A 9,174-nucleotide genomic window follows, 5' to 3' on the forward strand; every position below is an offset into this window, starting at 1 on the left:
TTCAATATGTGAGTTAATCACTGCGGTTTACACATCAATAACCTCTAGAAAAAGTAGTTTGATCCTATACTATTACCAAAGCTTAGATGAAGTCGCCGATGTGACGCTCGACCTTGGATACAAAGGTAAATCGAGACGTTGCTGGTTCTGCAGTCTTCTCAACACGTGTTCGTTTATATCTGTATTAACTTATTACTTCAAACTCACTGTTTATATAAATGATTCCAATATATACAAATTAGAACAATGATAGATGAAAAAAATGTTGTAAACATATTTCATTATTAACTTCAAGCACAAAATCAACTTACATAAATATATAATGACTGATAAAGCATCTACTCGGAAACAGGTTGTCAAACTTATAATGTATATTATGATCATATGTTTTTACAGTTAAAAGCCTTTATGAATGTTTACTGCTCAATACGGTGAAATACAAAAAAAAAATAATCAATATCATTAATCAGTGACATAAAGACAAACAAAAATGAAAACTTGTGATCAATATAGTTCCGTTAAGGTATTGAATGTAGTAAAATAAGTTGTTGAAAACACAATGTCAGATGTGAAGTAGTATTGAAGAAGTAGCTTAAGGGTCTGAAATAAAAGGGCTAGCTCATATTTCACAAAAATGACAATATATATTCCGGTATTCTGCAGTTACGCCTAGGACTTTATTTGAACGGAATTTAGTATATGCAGTATATTACACATTGCCAAAGGAGATGAATTGAAACAGTATCTGTTCTAAGCAGTTAAGTTGTAATATCATACTTGTCTGTATTTCATGACGCATTCCATCGTTGCAGACGACATCACGAGTGTGTGTTTACCGTTATGTAATATCTATATCATCAATGATATGTGAAAAGAAAAAAGAAATAACAAAAATGCCGAAACCCGAGAAAAATTCAAAATGGAAAGGCAAAATCAAAATCTTAAACACACCAAAACGAGTGGATAACAACTGTTATATTCCTGAATTGTCGTAAATAAAATTATCATGTCGAAACACACAATTATTATATCGTAAACACAATTATCGTGTCGTAAACACAATTATTATGTCGTAAACACAATTGTTATGTCGTAAACACAATGATCGTGTCGTAATCACATTCAATTATCATGTCGTAAACACAATTATCATGTCGTCTTTTCATCAATTGTGAGATCATCAGCGAAATTTATAAAACTTTGTTGGTTTATAGTTTTCAATGGTAACAGTTTTGATTTGTTTTATTATTATATTGTTTAAAGTCGCCATTAAAGGGCAATAACTCATATATGCATTTATTTGAAGGATGGTGCAAACTTAGTTATAAACAAAGCTAGCATCCCAAAGATACCAATCCGATTCTAATAAAAAGAAAACGACTCGCCTATCACCTACTCGATATAATTCTCTAATGTTCCGTGCATTTAAAAATGTCCATAACACATTTACAAAATAACGAAACAAAACAAAATAAATCGTCTAAACCCTACACGTTCATATAAAAATCGAGTACACCAAATACTTATAATTACGTCATTCCTCTTTCTAGATTTGATTGGACATCAACCTCGCCAGATGCAAACAACGAACTCAAAACAGAGAAATGATACGGAAAATATAACAGAAAACGTCTCTTTTTTGCCAGTGTTGGAAAAGTGGATTACCTTTACAGATATTTTGAATAAAGAAACGAAAAGTATTAAAAGCGAATTCTAATATGAGGTGCTTCTTTCGTTTTGTGAATAAACCCATGCTCGAAATCCAATAATGTTTTTTTCACATGCATATATTGACTACTGCAGAATCATGAATTTTATCAAATTGGCATGTATTTAATATATTTCATAAACTTAAAACACTTCCAAACTCTTAAATGATGCACATGTAGTTTCTTATTCATTTATTATGACTGTATTGTGTTGCATTTGGATATTGACATATTTGACCTGGATACGACAACCGTTCATGCTGACTATTCAAAACTCCGCCCCCTGAAAAATCACAGTGCCCGTCGTTATCTTATTTACAAACAAGAAAGGGAGGTTCATGGAAGAGCCTACACAATGGCTATGCAATTATTCACATTGGACATAGAAATCACCTTAATTGTCCTAATTAGAATCGAAATAATTGATGCAAGCTATACTTTATTGTAGTTTTAACATGGTTAGTCATTAAATTCGTGTTATTTTAGCCCTCACTATCGCTCGGGCAAAAATAATCACGAATATAATGCCTACCCATGTTAAAACTACAATAAAGTATAGCTTGCATCAATTATTTCTTAAACATTAAATGGATGTACAATATCACTAATAAATAAACAGGTACGCCATCAGCGCATGATACGTCCGACGCCTAGTGTGGCAGATTTGTGCAATAATCATCAATAGTTTCTGAGAAAGTTTTAAGCAATAACCATATATTGTTTTTGAGATAAGGCGGACATGTGACTCCCCCCCTCTTTTTATTTTTACAAAAAACTAAATATCACTAAAATAATTTTTTTAATCAAAACCAAAAAATATACAGATCTTAAGATTAATTTAACAAAGAAGTGTGTAAAGTTTTAAGCAATAATCATAAATTGTTTTTGAGATACGGTGTGACATGTAAAAAAACTCCCCCTTTTTTACAAAATACTCAATAACTCATAGAATTTTTTTAGAATTATCACCAAAAAGTATACAGATCTTCAGATTAATATAACAAAGAAGTGTGTAAAGTTTTAAGCAATAATCATAAATCGTTTTTGGGATACGGCGCGACATGTAAAAAAACTCTCCCCCTTTTTTACAAAATACTCAATTACTCAAAAATGAAATTTTGAATCATCACCAAAACGTATAAAAAGTGTGTAAAGTTTTAAGCAATAATCAAAAATCGTTTTTGAGATACAGTGCGACATGTGAAAAAAACACATCCCTGTTTTAGTTACAAAGTGCCGTAACTCAAAAAGTTTTAATCCTATTTTCATTTGGTTTAGAACGGGCATGTCCTATACTGTAAACACAATTTTTGTAAAAAAGACAGAAACTCCCACACATCTTTTCACAGCTGCAACACGAAATAGGTTGTTATGGAAGATATTAGTGGTGTTTTTCAAATGTATATGAGCTAAATAACACAGAAGATATACAAAATAAGATATGAATGCAGCTTGCATTCAAATTCGCCGAGCTCACAATAATATGTATTAATAAATACAACAAAACCTATGACAAGATTGAAATATTTCCTGGGTAACAGGCAATAACCTACAATCCAACTAAAGATATAACAAAATCATTTATGGTTTTATAACAAAAATACTTTTGTTTTTTACGATTAACGGAATAAGTAAGTAATCCCGAGTGAAATGTATTGACATTAATGCAATACTCTGAATATAATCAAGGTCCAAACTGTGAAATTATATGAGAACGTCGGCACAATGCATAATTACCATAGAAAAAGATACAGACAAATGTCAATAAAAAAGTTCTAGGAAGTTAATCATCATATAAGCTTTTTTTATGAGATATATTTTTTAATCAAAAATGGTGTAGAATGGGCACGCTCTACACTGATAAACACAATTTTTGTAAAGACAGAAACTCCTACATATATTTGTCACAGCTGCAACACGTAATAGGTTGTTATGGAAGATATAAGTAGTGATTTTCAATTGCAAAATCTAGTTTGTTATGATATAACATGTAATGCGATAGGCTTTAACTTTAACGGTAGTCTTATGTGACTGTTTCAATATTTAGAAGACTGACCCAGTAATAATTGCTAACAAGGTTATTTAGGTGTAACAAAATACTATATTTTCTTTAAAGGAATTTTTAACACTTCGTGCGTATTGGATTGATTGTTGGTTACTTGACGTTCAATGGCAAATATTTCATGCATGTTAAGGACGAGGGGAGTATTGATTAATTGATGTCATTGTTTGAATAAATAAAATTTATTTGTACAAGAGTTAATTTAAACAATCTAATATTGTTTTCAACAACCCACCGGTTTTCCAAAAGGAACCATCTGTGTTTCCTCATCTTGCTTATTTATTGCTTTATTCATGTAAGGCTGAACAAATACAGCTCTAAGGAAGAATAAAAACAAGCTAGCGATATCCTTTTACTTCACTTACAGCTGTATTGATGATATTAGCTCACTTAAGTCATTTAGATAACTCTCGCAGATATCATCAACACACATTTATACAGTATAAACAGTTTTTCATGCTCTAAAAAATTCGTCATGGTTTAAGAAAAATGTCAATAAATTTAAAAATAAGACATAAGAGATCTATCATTGACACCTTATTACATAATAAAACACTAAGTTATTATATACAATAAATATATGAAAAAAGTAAAATCAGAAAAATACTGAACTCCGAGGAAAATTCAATCGGAAAGTCCCTAATCACATGGCAAAATCAAATGACTAAACACATCACAGGAATGGTCTACAACTGTCATATTCTGGACTTGGTACAGGCATGTTCAAATGTAAAAAACAGTGAATTTAACCCGGTATTATAGCGCTAAACCTCTCACTTGACTGTCAGAATCATCTGTCATAATGTATCAGACCAGCATAAAAGTATAACCAGATACGAAAAAGTGGATCTTCCTTTACAGTATTTGGTTCCAAAGTTACATAAGTTTCCATATAAACAATGTGGTGTTTGCTTTGTTTTCCAAGTGCTCGATAAATAATATTTCCAAGAGACACCTGAAAGACATTTCAACGTAAGCTTCCAAACTTTCAATTTCTAAATGACAACATTCCAGTAGCGCCTGCATATTGAGTATATACCTTTATGTTGATATATATTTCAGTGATTGCGTTTCCGATCACGATTTTCTTAAAAGAGATTTGCTATCTACAGTGAGGTTTTAATAGCAAAAGTTACAAGTGGGGAACTTGAAGTCATTACTTCGAAAATTTTACAGACACCATGACGAGTTGGCCGTTATGAAATATCTGTTTCACAGTAAATTAAGGATCTGTTCCAATTGTCGTCAAAGAATTTGGTCCTCATTTTCCAAGAACGTAACTTACCGAATAAGACTTACCACCTGGTTCGTACTACTAGACTGAGTATGATGAGAAACACGAGTTTCGTCCAGAATGATCAATGTTAAAATCTTTGTATCTGTTCGATGTAGCATACCAAATATATTTTCCCATTTTGAGAAACAAAATAACAACAGTTGAACATATTTAATTAATAAAAGAAGAAAAAAAAACATAACATATAAGATGAGATCAAATTCCTTTCCAAGGACAAATTCTAAGTGGTATTTCTGTTTATCGTTACTTAAGCTATCGTGTTATAGTCTGTTAAACTGTTGTTTTAAATCAGGATCATACTAAAGATTGAAAAAAAGTATTTAATCATATCTACGTGAATAATTCGACTGTAAAAAAATATATTTCTTGATTACTCTAACTGAAGTAATCATGAAATATCTCACTTAGTCTATCGGAAACGGAGACAGTATATCTTTTGCGTAGACAGGTGTTTGTTGAACTGTATCAAACCGGTCAGAACCGGTTTAAATGCAAAATTATTCGAGAAGTTATGATATATATCATCTATTAAACAACATCTATACGACCAATATCGTGTGGCTTCATAGACATTTTTTTTTTTTTATGATTGTCCTCTTTAATAAGAGCTTTCATACAGCTAGTTCATAAAGTGGGAAATGTAATAACCTCCTGAGTATTAAAAGAGGGACGAAAGATACCAAAGGGACTGTCAAACTTATAAATCCAAAACAAACGCCATGGTTAAAAATGAAAAAGACAAACAAACGACAGCACACACGACACAACATAGAAAACTAACGAAAAACAACACGAACCCCACCAAAAAACTAGGGGTGATCTCAAACATGACTTATTCTATCCTGTTTTCTCTTTTCTACGACCATCTTACAATACAATGATATACCTAAAACAAGTATGTGTCTTCGGATAGTTGGTTAACAAATCAGGTATTGCTACACGAATCTGATTATAGTTTTCCAGCTTGTTTTTCTTATTATCATATTATCATATGGCATCTTTATCTTTTGTTTTTTAACCTTTTTTTAACTTTTCGTTAATTGATAAATACTGACTGACTTTAAAAACGCAACACTCACTCATTTTGTAGATTTCTTTTACCAAATCATGTGGGATCCTCATACAACTTCTATTTATGCTCATCATAATTCTTTCCCTTTCGAAAAAATCAACATCTGACTTACCTGAAAGCGAAATTTCGAACCAATAAAAGATTTTTTCACTTTTTTTTCTTTGTGAAACAGTTCCTTCAATCCTTGGCAACACTTAAATCAGTTTAAAAATGTTGCATCTCCATATTGCTAAAACTGAGGAATAAAAAATTGAATCAAACCATTAGAATACTGCAAACAGGAAAACGTTAATGTGCTGCAACCAGACAATTTGACGTCAGAAACTCGTCTTATTGCCCTTCCGACAGTGATACCGGTAGACAGGATTTGTTGAAGAACCTCAATGACCAGATCAACATGTAGTGAGAATGTATCGTCAGTAGAATTTGATTACGCAACGTCATTTGAGAGACAGGTCTACGGCCGCAACGTCAATTGCTTATCATATTGTTGAATGCCATTTTGCACAGATTTGTGCCATACATGTTTCCCATTAACGTAAGTGCCAAAGAATCGACTGCAGAAAAACATTTAAAGCCATCAATTTTCAACTGCACAATTGCCAAAACCCATTGTACTGGATGGAAGTAGAACATCGGCAAAATCAGAAGGTGCAAAACAGAACCCAAAACGTGCCAAACAGAATTGATGAACCTTTCTGACAATTATTTTAGCGTTTGTTACAGGCAGGCGTTGCTTTTAACGGCGGCACGTTCATTGGTAAGGGAAAGACAAGGTTTTCAGTGTAAACCGCAATATTTGAAAATTAAAAATGACGTAATCAATATAATTTTCAAATTGGCATTTTTTTAAACATTAAAGCAACGAAAGAACTTTCTGTTTATAAAAGAGGGACGAAAGATACCAAAGGGACAGTCAAACTCATAAATCGAAAATAAACTGACAACGCCATGGCTAAAAATGAAAAAGACAAACAGACAAACAATAGTACACATGACACAACACAGAAAACCAAAGAATAAACAACACGAACCCCACCAAAAAAATTAGGGTGATCTCGGGTGCTCCGGAAAGGTAAGCAGATCCTGCTTCACATGTGGCACCCGTTGTGTTGCTTATGTGATAACAAATCCGGTAAATAGTCTAATTCGGTAGGTCACATTCACGAAAGGGAAGGGGTTTGTAGTTATGGCGTAAGGAACATATCCGATATCATTTGTGAAACGGTTATTCCAACTCATGATGGCGTCCGTAAAATTTACGAAGGGGTGATTGTATAAGTTTGTTTACAAAAAAATACAATTTGAAAATTTGAATTAAAAAAAATAATCATGTGTTGCGTTTCTAAAGTCGGTCAGTATATAACATGCTTTTTGTTTACTAAATATAGACAACAGTTGTTGGCCGATACGCAAATCTCATAAATCGATTTCGAAGCCAAATTGAGGAAACAAACACCAGCTTAGGGAATCACGTGAACTTCAAAACATGCGAAAGGAGCGAGACACGATTCGTGAACATGGTAACAGTTTCTTACCGATGTAGGCATCTCCGCATAGACTAAACTGGATTGGTTAATCTCATCCGGTTTTCTATTTATATATAATAAAATTGAGAATGGAAATGGGGAATGTGTCAAAGAGACAACAACCCGACCAAATAAAAAACAACAGCAGAGGGTCACCAACAGGTCTTCAATGTAGCGAGAAATTCCCGCACCCGGAGGCGTCTCTCAGCTGGCCCCTAAACAAATATATACTAGTCCAGTGATAATGAACGCCATACTAATTTCCAAATTGTACACAAAAAACTAAAATTAAAATAATACAAGACTAACAAAGGCCACATGTATACAAAAGTAATAATAAAAATTCCGAACTCCAATATGATTACTAGTAGTTAGAAGTTTGATTATTATACTTATCATTTCAAATCTACAGCTGCTTTCAATATAACGTTTCCAAATTCGCCATAAGACATAACATTAGGCTTCTTTGTTTCGCAATGACGTTGTTACTAAGTTTGTATCGGCGGATCATTAGCCTGACTATCCTTTTGATATCTTTTCCCCTCTTATAAATCCTTTTAAATGTGTGCAACAATTAATTTTGAAATTGATTTTCTTAGTAAAAGAGGGAGCTAACGATACCAGAGGGACATTCAAGCTCATAGATCGAAAATAAACTGACTACGCGACAGCTATAAAAGAAAAAGACAAACAGACAAATAATAGCACATAAGACACAACATAGAAAACTTAAAACTAGGCAACACAAATCCCACTAAAAAATGGGGGTGATTTCATGTGCTCCAGAAGGGTAAACAGATCCTGCTCCACATGTGGCACCCGTCTCGTTCCTCATATTATTACAAACCCAGTAAATAGTAAAATTAGGTAGGTCACATTCGTTAAATGAGAACGGGATTGTGGTAACAACTTAAGGAACATCTATTCGATATCATCTGGAAAACGGATATTCCATAAAAGTCAACCAACTTGTGATGGCGTCCGTAATATTTACAAAGGGATGATTTCAACTTTACCTTTTGGAACTCTTAGATTAATAGCTTCTTTTTGAGCAGAAAACCTCTATCAAGGCTTGATAGGAAATTCAAGCCAGGATATATATCGTTTCAATTGAGATATATTGACCCCATTTTTCTGTTTATAAATCTTTTACAGGAATAATTATAAGACATCTGTAAAAGTCTTATAAAATCTAAGTTATTTTTAATAGTTTTTGAGCACTTAAACTTGTCAATGATAAAGCCATGAAAAAATCAAGAGAAAAACAGTTTCCCGCCATAATTTCAATTGCTAATATCTTGAAAGCTAGCACATTGATCTATACATATTTTGTTTGCTCTTTTGGTTCCTTTATTAATCTTTTTTTAATATATACAAGTGTTTTGAAAAAGCTTGTTATTTTGGAACTGAGTAGCGAAGCTCCTTAAGACAGCACATCATATGTTTTATTCAAAAAGCAAATTTGAAAGTTTGATTCATTAATATATTCTTTATTTACTTTAAAC

The sequence above is a fragment of the Mytilus edulis genome, chromosome 5, assembly GCF_963676685.1.
Source record: "Mytilus edulis chromosome 5, xbMytEdul2.2, whole genome shotgun sequence".
NCBI lineage: Eukaryota > Metazoa > Mollusca > Bivalvia > Mytilida > Mytilidae > Mytilus > Mytilus edulis.